A 16,610-nucleotide genomic window follows, 5' to 3' on the forward strand; every position below is an offset into this window, starting at 1 on the left:
ATATTAGTGTTACTAAATAATTATTTCCATTTTTTGAATTTTGGTCAAATCTGGTCAAACAATGGTCAAACTACTTATTCAAGAAATATTAGTGTTAGTAAATAATTATTGTTTTTTAGAACAATAGTTTCAAACTCAAACAGTGAAATGTGTGACTTCATGCTCAAGCTAAACTCCTGAGGGTTAATAGGATTGACATCTTACTATTGTTAGGAAAACAACAAGTGCAGACTTGGAAACGAGGGAGAATAGAATCCGGAAGTTAAGCATGCTCAGGTTGGGGGAGTGGGAGGATGGGTGACCGTTCGGGAAGTTAGATGATTTGAAATGATGAGGGATGATTAGAGATTAGAGGTTAAAATAATTCAGAAATTTCAAATCGGGAAAATATTTCAAAAAAAATCATTTTTTACAAAAATTTCAAAAAAAAATCCATTAGTACCGGTTGGTGTTACCAATCCGGACTAAAAGATGGACCTCCAGGCAGCAGCCACGTGGAGAGCCTTTAGTCCCGGTTCGTATAAAAACCGATACTAAAGGGGGGGCCTTTAGTAACGACCTTTTAGTCCCGGTTCTAGAACCGGGACTAAAGGCCCTCTAGAACCGGGACAAAAGACCCTTTTTCTACTAGTGCCCTAGCGGTAACCTTTCATGGGGCGGTCTCTTAAGCGTCAGCCGTCCGTCTATTCCAGTCCAAGAAAACCGCGTATCTGCGCTCCCCTCCTCTATTATCCGTCCATGTGCTCATTTGAAGCAATTCCACCGCCATTCATATCAGCGTCTCCCTTCGCTATTGCCGTCCATGTGTGCTCAGCCGTCAGCCGCCATCGCTCGTATCTACGTTCCTCCTCTGTTGTTTTTTGTGCTCAGCCGTCAGCCGCCATCGCTCGTATCTACGTTCCTCCTCTGTTGTTCATGCTCAAGCTAAACTCCTGAGGGTTAATAGGATTGACATCTTACTATTGTTAGGAAAACAACAAGTGCAGACTTGGAAACGAGGGAGAATAGAATCCGGAAGTTAAGCATGCTCAGGTTGGGGGAGTGGGAGGATGGGTGACCGTTCGGGAAGTTAGATGATTTGAAATGATGAGGGATGATTAGAGATTAGAGGTTAAAATAATTCAGAAATTTCAAATCGGGAAAATATTTCAAAAAAAATCATTTTTTACAAAAATTTCAAAAAAAAATCCATTAGTACCGGTTGGTGTTACCAATCCGGACTAAAGATGGACCTCCAGGCAGCAGCCACGTGGAGAGCCTTTAGTCCCGGTTCGTATAAAAACCGATACTAAAGGGGGGGCCTTTAGTAACGACCTTTTAGTCCCGGTTCTAGAACCGGGACTAAAGGCCCTCTAGAACCGGGACAAAAGACCCTTTTTCTACTAGTGCCCTAGCGGTAACCTTTCATGGGGCGGTCTCTTAAGCGTCAGCCGTCCGTCTATTCCAGTCCAAGAAAACCGCGTATCTGCGCTCCCCTCCTCTATTATCCGTCCATGTGCTCATTTGAAGCAATTCCACCGCCATTCATATCAGCGTCTCCCTTCGCTATTGCCGTCCATGTGTGCTCAGCCGTCAGCCGCCATCGCTCGTATCTACGTTCCTCCTCTGTTGTTTTTTGTGCTCAGCCGTCAGCCGCCATCGCTCGTATCTACGTTCCTCCTCTGTTGTTTTTCGTCCATTTGTGCTCAGCCGCCATCCGTCGGCGACCCCATCTATTGTCGTCCGTGGCTCCTCCTCCATCTGTGCACTAAGTACTCACACGTACGTTGTCTATTTCTTTCCCTTCTTAGTTAGCTTCTTTTTCTGTCCCATCCTCGCCGTCTGTTGATTCTCGCAGTCGCATGTATATAAGTTGATAGGATTTGGTCTAAAAGAGCGATGTGGGACTATCAATGAACAAGCAAACCTACAATTCAGCAGAGACTTCAACTAGCTTGACGGAAGAGTTTGATCCATACACACACATATCTTTCTGTCTTTTTGGAAACCAAGGGCTTTGCGGCCCACAAGAGTAGTTCTCTAGCCTAAGTAGATTTTCGTTGTCCATCCTCGTTTGGCTGCTGGACACTTTGATTGTTTCGATTAGCAAATTAGTGGATTCTCAAAAAAAAAAGCAAATTAGTACCACATCGCCTAGCTTCAATAGGAGACAAACCAAAAGTTAGGGTGAAGACATGAAAAATCAGAGAAACGCACCTTACTTTATTAGCAGGTATAGATATAGATATATTTGGTATTTTAGAAGTAAATACTTTTCTCTATATACTCGGTGAAAGTTTGGCTTTAAAAATTTCTATACGAACTACATTATGAAATGGAGGGAGCATTATATGTTATTAAAATAATAGGCAACAAATAAGCCACTTCGTTGTCCTATGATCAGCACCCTTGATAAACCTGGTAACTTTACTCACAACTTACTTGGAGCACTGGACATATCTAGTTGTTTACATACCATAAAATATAATTAATCATAAATGTGATGAAAATCTTGATTATGTATTTCGCTCATCAGTATTTTGGGATAGCGATTCTTACTTAAACTCCTTCCATGTGACTTCGACAAGACACTCTTCTTGGCGTTTTCATACTAAACTTATTTCCGTATCTTGTCAATATGTATTTTGGCTAATCTCAGTTATGCACTACTATCTTCTTAGATTATATATAATGCCTAATACCAAGACTGTATTGCCTAAGTACGTCACTAAAAAACTATTTTAATAAAGTTCATATTTTGTGTCAAGAATAGTATTTCCAATCAATAATGTGTCATTCACACATAGTTGTTTACTTTGTTGTAAATACAAGCATATTCGCTTTCCTCGATGAAATCATTTTTTTTATTATTTCATCGCAATGAAGATTCCAACTTCACTATGCTTGCTTCAGATTATTATAGGATATTTTGAAGTTTGCACAATTACTAGCATCCTCTGGATCGATAAAATTACCTTGGACCATATCATATATATACTACCTTGGTATTATTTTCATCTTATGGGAATCATTTTTGACATCCATCTATTATATCACATAATTGAAATATTTAACAATTACTAGTTTATGCCTAACCGACTTTAAGTATTACTATGACGAGACAAGCTCGTCATAGTGAACTACTTGATTGTGTTACAAACTATTTGTAACAAGTCAAGCATTATGTTTTCTATATACATCAGGAACAGTATAACTTTAACATTTTTGAAATAGATAATTCACATTTTAAAAAACAATTGTGTTTGATGACTACCTTTTACATACACATTGTAAATTTTTGGTATATATCATGAATATTTTTCTAATACATGTTTAAAATTATTGTAATATAGGATTAACAATTTTTTATGAATGATCATCATTCTGTTTCAAAAATCATGTTTATATGATACTTTTTTTTAATAACGCTACACTTTATGTATACATCAGGAACATTTTTTACACGTTTAACATTTTTAAAATAGATGATTAAAATTTTATTGAAAACGTTTGTTTGATGACTACTTCTTGCATACACATTGCATATTTCGGTGTATATCATGACATTTTTAAATACGCGTTTAAAACTTTTGGAATATATTATTAATTTTTTTACACTATCAACATTTTTTTAAATGCTTGACTAATTTTCTTTGTAAATACATGATCACCCTTTTTTCATACACATTGTTTATTTTTTGTATACATTTTTCGTATGCATAAGATGCATTTTTCTATACACATTTAATATTTCTCAAATGCTATATTAATATTTTTCAAATTTTTATGTAGAGTGTATTTGGTAATATATGTATTAAAATATTTGAAATTATATAAAAAAGTAAAGAACCAGATATCGAAAACGAAAATAAGAAAAGTGAAAAAAAAATGTGGCTGTGGCGTTCCCACAGGCGAGGCTAGCATCCAAGTCTCGTTGAGGTATAGCCGCGCCCGAGTGGAGCTCCGAGTTGCAGGAACGACATCAAAGAGGGCCGGTTCTGGGTCTAGGCGGGCGGGGCGACCCAGAAGCCCAGTAATGCCTTGCCAACGCGATCGGTCTCCAGTGCGCAGGCGCACGTCTACAATAGCTACAGCTAGGCGCTAACCTAATCCCTAACCCTAAAGAAAGGCGGACCTAATCCCCAATCAAACCGGCACGCGAGCACGCTGCGGCGCCGCCGCACATCACCTTCCGGCCACCGCGGCGCCTTCCTCTGGTGCCCTACACTCCTCCTCCGACGCCGCCGAAGTCCTCCACGGCAACAACTGTACCCCTATCTGTCGTCACCGACTCCCTCCGCCGCCACCGACACGCTGCACTGTTGTACGGTAAGTCCGTCAAGCTAGCTAGCTTATGCATGTGCATGCAGATCTTGTGACAACCCAGCGCAACAATGGAAGCCAGCCCTAGTATTCCCGCTCACAGATTCTGTTAATTAATTGCACAAACTTTGTTCTGCTTAGCTTTGACAACTGTAGCCTGGGTGACCTACAACTTGATACACTATTTAGCAAAGCTTGGCAGGTCAATTGGTTGGTGTGTGATGTTTCTAATTTGCTTATATTGGAACTTTGCCCTAATGGTAAAAATAATCTTTGGGCACTAACACCCAGGATATATTTTTATAAAAGGAGCCCATTTGGATGAGGCGCCAGAAATCCACTCCCGATGAGAGTCTAACCCTGCCCGCAAGGTGCGCCATTGCAACCCTTGCCATCAGGCTACTGTAAGTTCTCTTGTCCTAATGGTTTCACAATGCACTAGTAGTAGTATAGGAGTAGTACAGTAGTACACGACTTTCAGGGGCCAAGTCACCGACTTCGAACTAGGGCCCTCGAAAACTTAGAGCCGACCCTAAGATCAAATATAAAACCTCGTGGTTTATCTTGCTTTTCAGTTTCCCATCCAGAGGGTCATTATTCGACCTCCGGATGTATTTGTATGTATGTAAACAATGTTAGTTAATACGATGCAGCGTTGTTTCTAAAATCAATTAAACAGGTGGTTTACTATTTCTTTTCTTTCTCTTTTTACCAGTAGTAAGCGTGCACAACGCACGTATCATAATTTATAATAAAAATAACTATTTTGAATCTTATTCCTCTGTAGTGAGTTTTTCTTTTGAACCCTCTAAATGTGTCTCATGCTCAACGATGTGAGCTCGCGTGTAACACATGATAACACACATGTCTATACATAGAATTAATGATCACATAAATGTATTATAATTACTTACTAGTAAATGTGCACGTGCAACGCATGTAAAATTTTAGATTCAATTTGTTCTAGTTAGCAATCTTCCTGTCTGCACCATGCAAAAAAGTCCAAGTGGCTCATAGTCTTTCAAACATAATTTAGTATTACTTTACGCACAATTCTCAGTGCAAATTATAAATAATGTATGCGGGCATCAACAGAAAACCTAGACAAGCATGAATAACAGATATTTCAGCAAGCAACACTTGCCCTTGAGAGAAGGCTATATATTATAAATTAGAACATCCAAAACTTGTCATGTATTTTGCATTTCATGTTTCTTAGTATTGCCGGCAAAGAGAGAAGGCTATATATTATAAGGTCTGCACGCCTCTTTCGTGGCGAATATTAAGTTTGTACACCACTGTACACATTGTAGGCCTGAGACGGTCCTCTACTCAACTTCTTGTAAAAATATATTACAATAAACTAAAAAATCGATCATGTACCAGGGTTAACATGTTTATAACTTAACATGTGAACTTACATTGCATTTTGCTCATTGTTTGCTTTAGAATACAACTATTATTACACCACACATGAAAATGAGACAATAAATTCTATGGATGTGTGCAGATGTACACAAACCCTCTCCACTTTGAAATCTTCCGGGGACTGGTGAAGTTTGAATAACAGTCCATGATCAAATACGAAATACGAAAAGGGCGTGCAAGGAATGATCACAAGCAAGTCTGCCAGTTATTTCCAATCGTAAAAATAATCGCAAAAGTGGATGTTGCAACTGGACATTCAAGCAAAATTAACATAAGAGTTAAAGGGACATATTTAAGGCATGAAGAAACTGGAGTACATAATAAGAATCTCCAAGCCACTGGATTTGATATACTTCATATATCGATTTAAGGAACATACCGTCTGTAATATTCATGATGCTTCAAAAGATGAATATGTTTAAAAAAAGATGTTGCAAACTTCTCCATGTCATCGACATGGTCAACGATTGCATAAAGTTACATCGGAAGAGTATCTTCTGTGTCCCAAGGAGACAAACCCTGCTCTTGGAATGCAGAGACACACGTAGTTTCATTTGGCATTCAGACATTATTAACACAAATCATCATGAATAAAATCTCTGGCCCAACACACATGTTTTACTTGGTGCATTTGAAAGCAAATCCTCGTCTCAACCTATGTCAATACCTGAAAGTAGGCTGGAGACAATTGCACCAGCCTTTTTTGTGTCTCCTCTTTGCAGCCTCAGGATGCGGCGGCAGCGGCGCTTGTGTTATGGGCACAGCAGCAATGGCGGCGTTAAGTCATACCTGAATCTTCTTTGCAAAATTAGGACCAGGAGGCATTGTCTCTCTCACACTACCAGGGGCAGCTCCATCTCTTCCTACAAATGGGTTAACAAATGTACTGAATCCTCCGTGGTTAATTATACAAGCAAGTAACCAGGGGATGGGGCGTATACCTCATCCTCAAACCGCAAGTAACCAGGGGATGTTTAAGTGTTAAGGTTCCATTCCATTCATAGCATAAGTTCTGTTATGTTCTGTTTTCAGAAAAAAGTGGGAGTATCAGTTCCAGTTAAATCTACTCATCAGATGATAAATCCATGTGCGCCTGCTGAATTCCGCTGTTTTCTTGCTGGGGATCTCTTCTCAGTGGCTGAAACCTGTGCTCTTGGACAGAGATCTTTGAACAGAAATCATGGCATTATTATTCATTTAAAACAGAGATCATGCTTACAGTTTGCAGTACCACAATTCTATTTATTCAGCCGAGTTTGAAATACCTTTTCTTCCAGGTGTGGATGTTTGCCTTGCCCATTCGGCAATGCCATTCCTCTCTCCTAAGTTTCACTGACATGTAGATCTACATATTTTCCCTATAGTAGTTCTTCATCTCTTGAAAAATGTCCTGTGTAGGTATATTTTCGGTTAGCATGGCAAAAGGGCAAATCTCTAGCAATCTATGATTGCTATTTTCTAGCACAAGGTTACAAACAACTTGAGAAAAGCACAGAATGACTTACGAAAATCCTCACTTTGAGGTGAAACAGTAAATGCAAATGCAACATGAGAGTTGTAGTTACTGAAGAAGGACTACAGGAAATAGAAAGAAAAGGATCAATGGAAATTAAAAAAAAAAGGCGTTCTTTCATCACAACAGAAGAATCAAATAACAGAACTGAGAATACATATAAATCCCATTGCAGAAAATACTCTGTATAGAAACATTGCAGACAGTCACTTAATTCTCCGATCACTAAGTCTCTGAGCCTGTTTGGATCCCTCCACTCCCTTAAATTCTTTACTCCGCTCCCTGCTCCTACACTGTTGGCTCCACGTGCAAAAGCAGGAGTAGATTTCATGTTCGGCTGTTGACTCCACTCCATATGGTCACGGGAGGGGTTTGCTATCCACGAGAGAAGAATTATTTTATCAGCCAACCTATCAGTTGCGGGAGTCGCACACGGAGCTCAGCTTTTGCCACTTCGCCAGATTGCACTACGGCCGGCTCCGCTCCACTCCTCTGACTCCATGGAGTTGTGGCGTTCGGCGCCGCTCTGGAAGCTCCGGGAGCGGAGTTGCGGAGTGGAGCAGATCCGTACAGGCTCTCTATTTGAATCTCTCATATTACAGTCTCACTAATTTGTAGATAAGAAAAGTAATGTTGATTTCAAACCTTGAAAATTTAAGTAGAGATAAAAAGGGGTAGGGAATACATTAAACACTCATTCATGTAAAAAAAATCATAGGAATCTACTGACATCCTTGGTGTCAAATGAATATATTGTGGAGAGCAACCAGGAACTACCCGTACCTTACTGTCCGGGGCATCCAAAATTCATAAGATGCCGATGCGCGCTTCTGTTAAAGAAAGGAATACAGCTTAATAGAGTATGATGATTTTCTCAATAGCGATGACTAACCCATCAATGTTAGTGTTAATCACACCATTACTTAATTTATTTTAGGAATACTGAAAACACAACACCGTACTGATTCCTTGGGTGTTGTTGCCTCTGCATCTTTGTGTGCTCCCTTTAAATCGTCCCTGTTTGCCATCAAGACATCTTAAAGAAAACATGACATGAAGTTGTAAGATACTAAGATGGATAAGTAATTTCTGAATGAAGATTTGAACACACACCTACACTGCATCCATGTCATCTCTATATACAAAAAGAATTGTCATATGCAAGAGATGCAAAATTTCTTTGCAGTACTGGCATAGCATCATAGTTTTCCACCCTGTTGACATAAAATCAGAAGGTTATTTTAATTTTAACAACTCAATTGTGCTAATAAATAAAAAGGTGCACCTTAAGACAAGTTACTTGGAACAGAACAGTATCAATGAGACATAAAGTGCAAGAATGTAGTTACACTTAAATGCTTCAGACGTCGCTAAATATTTTTCATCCTTTGTCGTCTTATCAGTAACTGAAGTTTCTCAGGCAAAGTATGTGAGGCTCAGATTCACATGCTCAAAACCAATCTCTCAAACACGAACAAAGATATGGTCCATGGAATCAAGAATGCATACACTTCTGCGTTCTGAGGATTTTATCAGGACTGTAGACACACTTAAAACAGAAATACTTATGTTATTCTGTGGCATTATCTGTCAGCTCATCAATTTAGAAGGAGAAAAATAACCCACTATTAGATAGGATATGTAATTTTGTTAGCAGACATGAAGTAATTGATCCACATATACTCTTCGTTGTAGAACAGTAGAAGAAAGCGAGTCAGGAAGCACATGTTAGGGATGCTGTACTTGCATCAAATGTGAGGCAGGAAGCACGTGTGAGGGATGAAATACTTCCACTTCTTGGCACAGAGCGGTTGTCGTTTGCAGCAGATTTAGTCGAAGTACTCGGCGATCTTCCCCGTGGTGAGTGCGAAAGCAACCTATGCACGTTGATGAGGAGATTGGGGCGTGGAGGGCAGAACGGCCAGCAGGGAGGAGACCGACGCGGATCTCAAACCGGCAGGGAGCAGAGGGCTCGTCGCCGCCGCGCCGTGGGCTCGTTCGCCGGCGGCCGCCCTGCTTGCGCCACTTTGTGCTTAGGAAGCAGACCTGTGCAACCTGAGAGGCGAGGGACGCCGGCGCCGCAGCGGCATGGGATCGCTCGCGCCTTCGTTCGCCGGCGGCCGCCCTGCGTGCGGCCGCTTCGTGCTAAGGGAGGAGACCGGTGTGGCCGGAGAGGCGAGGGGGAGCGGGCGCCGCCGCGCCATGGGAGGACTTGTGCGGCCGGAGAGGTTAGCGCTAATTCTGGGGTGAGATTAGATGGAGGTTAGCGCTAATTTCGTTTTGGGGTGAGATTAGATGGAGGTTATCGCTAATTTCAACGACGTGGGTACGGTGAACCTTTCGCTCGCTTCTGGCAGAGTTTTCGTCCACACTAAGAAATTGCTAAACGCACCTTTGGCTGATTGCCAGTTTTATCTTTACGGTTAGATCTAATTAAGTGATCCTAATCGTGCAGCTGTTATTGATTCGTGTTGTTACCTGTAGCTTAGGCTCTGTGCACTTAGCGATGAATATGTTTGCTTGTTTAATAGTAGTAGAGATAAAATATTAAGAAACAACAGCTAAGCAACATTATCTACTATTTATTCATTGATGATAATTTTCTCTTGAAGGTCCATCTGTTGATGCGGTCTATAATGCTTTGTTCCATGGTCGGTATATTATTTAGAGCTTCATTCCCTTCATACTTTAAAATATAATCCAAAAATCGCCTCTTTGGTTCAAAACCATCCTACATATGTATTATACAACATTGTTATAATTTTTTTATGTGCAACATGTATGGAAATGAGTATGGTGTAAATACTCACCCTAGTTACTGAAAAATGTAGAGCTCCATCGTGCCATGAGTGCATGAAATTAGAAACCAAATAATTTGACAAAGCACTACATTTATGAAATGGTACATTGTGCGTTGAATGAATCAGTTATGATGCATTGAGAAGTTCATACTCGTATTTGTTTATCAGAACAACATAACTTTGCACCCCTAGTTAGAGACATTGTTCTTTAATGCAAGGTTTGCAACTTGGGGCATAATGTTTACATCGTTGACCATAGTTTTAAGTATATGTTTTTTCTATAGTAGGTATTGAAAGTGGGTCAAAAAGACGGACACTTTTTTTATTTTGATCCAAGACAAACAATAGAAGTAGCCCAAGAATATCCCAAGGAAATAAAATCTGCAACGATGCATAATCTAGAAATACATCAATCATTAAAACCAAATAAATCACTCTTAGTAATGAAGAATTAAAATCTTACAATATCACATTATGAGATATGGTACTCATTGCTATCAGGCCAACTATCAAACAACTGCGAAAACCTAGAAATGTCCATATTGTCACGATGGCTTGGTCTCGTGCATCGTGGGACATCAATTAAAATAGTAATAAGAAAACATTAGTAATATGACGCAAAATGTAATATTTGATTATAGTAACTTACATGGAAGTTCAGATCCATGTAGTGAACTGGAATGTCTCTTACAAGCTGGATGTCGTGACACGCTAATTTCCGCACAACCATACTAAAGCAATTAACATCCATATATTTATCATTTTTTAATATGTTTCTTATTTGTCTCAAATTTAAACTAATATGTTGATATAGGTGTTTACTGATATCACAATTGGTTAGTTTAAATTTGAGAGAAATAAGGAATATATTAAAGACTGATGAATACATGGATGTTGATTGTTTTAATATGTTTGTTCGAATACTAGTGTACCATGACATCTAGCTTGTTAGAGACATTCCGGTTCACCACATCGATCTAAACTCTTTTGTACGTTACTATAATCATATATTACAGTTTGCCTCATACTAGTAATGTTTTATTATTAGTATTTTAGTCGATGTCCCACTGTGCACGAGACCCAAGTCATAATGATAATATGGATGTTGCTAGGTGGGCACAGTTGTTTGATAATTGGTCTGATAGCAATGAGTACCATATCTCAGAATACGATATTGTAAAATTGTAATTCTTTGTTACGAGGAATGGTTTATTTGGCCTCATGATTAATGTATTTTTAAATATATTCATCGTTGCAAAATTTATTGCCTTGGAATATCCTTGGGCTATTCATATTGCTCGTCTTGGTTCAAAATTAAAAAAATATCTCTATTTTGGACTCGCTTTCAATACATATTTTGGGAAGAATATGCTTAAAACTATGGTCAACAATGAACCTTGCGCTCCAAATTGCAAATCCTGCATTGAATGATGACGTTTCTCAATGGGGATGCAAAGAACATGTTGTTTAGAAAAACTCGCGCGGGTATGATTCTTGTCATTTCATTACATTATTAATTGATTCATTCAACACAATGTATTTCATACATCTAGTGTTCTGTTGGGCTATATTTTCCCATACCCAAGGTGAGTATTTACCCCATGTTCATTTGCATACATGTTGCACATGGATTTTTTATAAAAATGTTGTATAATGCATATGTGTGATGGCTTTGAACTGAGAAGACAATTTTATCACATAATTTTAAGTATGAAGGAAATGAAGCTCTAAATGATTAATATCCCAGCCGTGGAATGAAGCATTATACAATAAATATCAGATAATTTGCTTAGTTGTTTTTAAATATTTTTATAACTAATTGTAGTACATTTATGTGATCGTGAATTTTATGTGAAGACATGTGTGTGGATCATGTGTTAGGCACACCCTCACACCGTTGGGCTTGAGACACATTTAAATGGCTCAGTAAAATAAACTCGCTACAGAGAAATAATATTCAAAATAGATTTTTTAATTATAGATTATGATAGAGATAATAAAATTTAAAATAGATGTTTTACTATAGATTACGATACATGTGTTACATGTGCACACTAGTTTATTTAAACATTGTTACTACATTGTTTATAAAAATTAATAAATAAGCAGGTGGTTTACAATTCCTTTCCTTTTCTTTTCTATGAAAATTTCTTTTGTTTGGGAAAACGATTAAGGTCGTCGTTATTTGGCTAACGTTTGCTGGGGATGAATTGCCAGCGAACGCCCTACTTTGTTATGGCGAAATAACAAAAATTGCCATGTGTTTTGAGGAAAATACCCTGCCCAGCGGCTAGTGGCAGGAGAATGCTTCGTCTCCGGCCAAGCCCCCCTGCCACCTGCTATACATCGACTGGACTGCCCTGCCCAGCGGCTACAATGTTGTAAGCTAGCCTACCAGCCATGATATATTCCCCGTAACCATGAGCTCGAACTTATTTACTAAATCTGAACAGGAAATTCAAACTCAGTAATTCTGAACCGAATTAGTACTAAATCCCTGATCTAATTTCTGTATCCATGAGCTTGGCCTTAATTAAGCATTCCTCAAATAATTTCCATCTTGCGCTGCTGGCTTCGACTGCCAGGTATGCGTCAGCGAAGGGAAATTACTTGTTGTGCTTTGTTCCTACTTCCACTGCTGGCCGCAGGCTGCTGCAGGGAACTGGCACCATGCCGCTGCTAAGCAGGCAAGCAGTTGGAGTTAGCAAATACTCCGAATCAACAGATGTGCAGCAGACTGGCGCGGTGGCGCCCTCGATTTTTGCCGCCCCAGTTCCATCGCCCTGTTGCAATGCCTGAATGGGGACGCCCTCCACAGAATTCAGAGCTACTGGTTGGTGTGCTTATTTATCTTTTGTCTGTTAGTATACACATTGATGATTAGTTCGTACACCGCACACTTCTTAATTAATCAATGAACTGATGTAGCATCAGCTCCATGGTTCTACCAATGATTTCCTGGTAAGCAAACATTGCGTTTGTGTTATGGAAAATCGACACTGAATTCCAGTCCGTCGATATTAACTGAATTTGGCTCACAAAAGTTTGAGCACATATTGAACTGAGATTTCCACCATACTTCTTAGCACAGATGCTTGGCAGCTGGAACGATTGAAAAGAGATGTAGCACTGCCGATCCATTAATACACAAAAGAGTTTGTGTACAGAGAGATGGAAAAGAATTTATCGTGGTAATATTGCTGTTCTTTTGGATTGATGGATGCTCTGTCAAATTAATTTCCTTTTGGATCTCTGTATGCATATAGCTTAGTTTGCTGCTAGTGGGTTTAGCTACTGCACTGCTCAGGCTTATCTGAATGCATCCTTATTACTATATTAATTAACAATGTGTGTTTAAAACCCCTTGTAAGATTCCATGCTAACCCATGCACACTGTATGTGCATATATGCTTATAAATTCTAAAAATGTTGTCATTTCAAAACCTTCAGAATTTTTGAATATCTTGGTAAAAACAGAAGAGAAAAAGAGCCACATTGTGTATGCAAAAATTTGTCCACAAGCCAAAAGATCCTCCTTATGGGCTGCCCTTATATATCGTGGGAGTTGTCCACACTCATAAAGCTTAAGGGCAGCCCTTGAGCTTATTTCAGGTCCAAAGCTTATATGGCTATATACTCCAAGCAAAACACCCAAGCAGGAGTGCTTGGTTGCACTGTTGCGGGGCTTGAAGCCATTCCTCTGTGTCATCGTGTGCATGCCACGGTACGAATTGCCGGCACAGAGGCCTCTACCATACAAGTGCTAGAGCACAGTACGAACGTTGGATGTGCACGCCACGCAGGCACAATTCATTGAAATAACGCAGCATGCCGCAAAATAATTGAGCTTCAGCCAGGAGACTAGCATCGACTTGACTTGCAGGTTCACTGGCTTGCTCTTGAGAAGGCTTCAATAACAAGACTGGCCTGCATTCCCTGCTCTCACCAGGCCATGACATTGTTTTGGTGATTTCAGATCCTGAAGCAAGCCCGCAAGGAGGATCTTGATTTCAGAGGAGATAACCACACCACAGGCCCAAATCCTTCAAGCCACGTAACTAGGTTGATGCAAAAAATAACCAGCTTCCTTTGTCATTACAAGCCAGGTATGGAGGACTCCTCGAGTTGAAGATCAACTCCAGCTACTTGTCATCGACTACAAGCTATGGCCCTTCCCTAGTTTTCTCGATATCATTCAAGAGAGCTTACGCACCCCGGTACCCTTATCCTGAGCGTCCATGCTCCTAGGGATCTGAGTCAGCCCGGTCCGTAAAATGCCACTGCCCGTTACTTTCCCAGGGGATTACAGGGTCAGGCACTGTTCAAACTCAGGGCATTGTTCCCTCTGACCGCTGCGGCGCTGCGCACACCAGATAAGACCAAATGCATGTGCACGTTTTCACATCTTCCCGGCGTACTCACATGGGATCTACATGTACTGTTTCAAACTGCACATATCCACGGCACAAATCGTCTTTGACTTGCAATTTGTATGTGTGCCTGCAAGTTAAGCTTAATACTACTTGGGACGTCTTGTCCCATGGCAGTTCATATACAATTTTTTGTGGAGTACTTTTATAACCGTGGTAATTATGTGTGTTTCACCATTGGATTAGGCACTGAGGACAGTACTTTAGATCACCCCGGTCCTTGATTTCTGTACTGCAACTCCCATGTGTGGGCAGCTTTATTGAGAGCGGATCCCCGGCCGGAAGGTTTGTCATCGGGACATTATTGATGCATCATTTCTTTTTTGCTGTACTGTGGCAAATTACAGCATCATTTTTTGTCATCGGGAGGTGGGAACAGGTATGAAGCTGCCAGGAGGAAGAGAAGAACAGGCGAAAAATTTAGATAAGCTCGAAACAGGAATATATAAGAACAACGGAACCCAGGAGCGATTTTAAAATAAAACCGAACTGTTTTTCTTTACTTATGGGTGGCATCTTGGGTAATTTATGGCAACTTTGAGGGAAATTACTGTGACGTACCGACAAAAGCAATAGCCTCTTTATTATCAGGTAAGATTATTGACTAAACAATTTCTACTTGGAGTAGGGGTACGGTGTACATGTTGCAAGAGCGCGCGGGTCAGTACCTGATCTTGCGACGCCGCAGCCGGGCGAGATGCTATGGCGTTTCCCATCGGACAAGTCGAGGAGATGAGGTATATATGGTGGCTTTGGAGGAAGAAGTGTTTCTGCGGCGTCAGACTCTCGGGTGTGCGTCCATATTTTGGTGGCAGAAAAGAATAACGTACACAGAGCCTATGAGACCAGCGACCGTAACACATTCTGCCACGGTAATCGGTTCAGAACAGCAGGCCTAACTGCTGCGCATATCAAGAGCCAGGTACAGTGCCATGAGCCAGGAGCCAGGATAGGGCGATCCGGGTGCATAAGCTCAAAAAATCTGCATTCCTAGTTTTCTGGCTGTCTTCAGCTATACTCAGAATGATCTTCAGTTCCGAGTTCCGACCAATACCACGTCTGTTGTTTCTTGTATAGCTTAATTAACATCTCTAGCTGTTTGGGTGTGCCGTTCTTTTCTTCAAGCCGACGGATAAACCCATGCTCGTGCATCCAAGAAACGGAGGCACATGCTGCTCTTCCTGGGCTGCCTTCTATTGGTTGTTTATGTGTTATCGTCCTGTCATTCAGGAGACGGATTATAACATGATTGCTAAAGAATTACAACCAGATGCAGAGAACTGATCCATCTGTTACCCAATCATCAACGACATCATCACACATAAGGCACCAAATTCTCTCCTACGAGCACTATGTGTGTCATGAGAGTTGATAAATACCTCGCGCATGAATTAGCTAAACGTCAGACGACTGACTTTAGCTAATGGGCCAGTTGATTTTGAGATCGCCGGAGGGGAGGAAGAAGGAAGGAGCTCGTTGACAGGCCGCGCCCCACCATCTTCTATCTTAGGGAAGGGGGTGGGCGCGAAGGATGGTGGTGGTGCAACTTCGCCAGAGCAAAACCCGGACGTGAGCAGGGCTAGACGACTGGCGGGGCCCGGCGGCAATATCAGCAGTGGGGGCCCGTTCCGGGGAGGGCAGGGCGAGAGGCTGCGCGGGGGCGCCCCCGGCAACGGGTGGTGATTGTAGGCGGTTTGGTTTACGGCCCGTGCGGCGGTCTTGAGAAGGAGAAAAGCTGGAAGAAGAAGAAAGGCCAGATGCCGTTGGATGTCCATTGGATGATAAAAAAAAATGGCCCGTTCCCTTTGCAGATTGGGTGTAATCATGTGTAACTTAGCACGTCATGTGATATTGTATCTCTCTTGTTGTATAGACATTGTAATCGTTATTTGCAATTAATAAAGTCTTGTTACTTTTTTTTTTAAAAAAGCACGACCATGTGAGAGGGTCTGTGTCGTTTACTCGAAGGATGAATAGGGCGAAATCTCCCTCAAAAAAAAAAAAAGAATAGGGCGAAATCGGGACGCCACGATATCACCGTGTTAAGATTTACGCCGTGGGATCGAACACACCATGGAGGTGTTCGCTCTATAAACCGTTTCCACCTAACGTTCGCTCCTTATCATCTTTGGTTTT

The sequence above is a fragment of the Triticum dicoccoides genome, chromosome 7A, assembly GCF_002162155.2.
Source record: "Triticum dicoccoides isolate Atlit2015 ecotype Zavitan chromosome 7A, WEW_v2.0, whole genome shotgun sequence".
NCBI lineage: Eukaryota > Viridiplantae > Streptophyta > Magnoliopsida > Poales > Poaceae > Triticum > Triticum dicoccoides.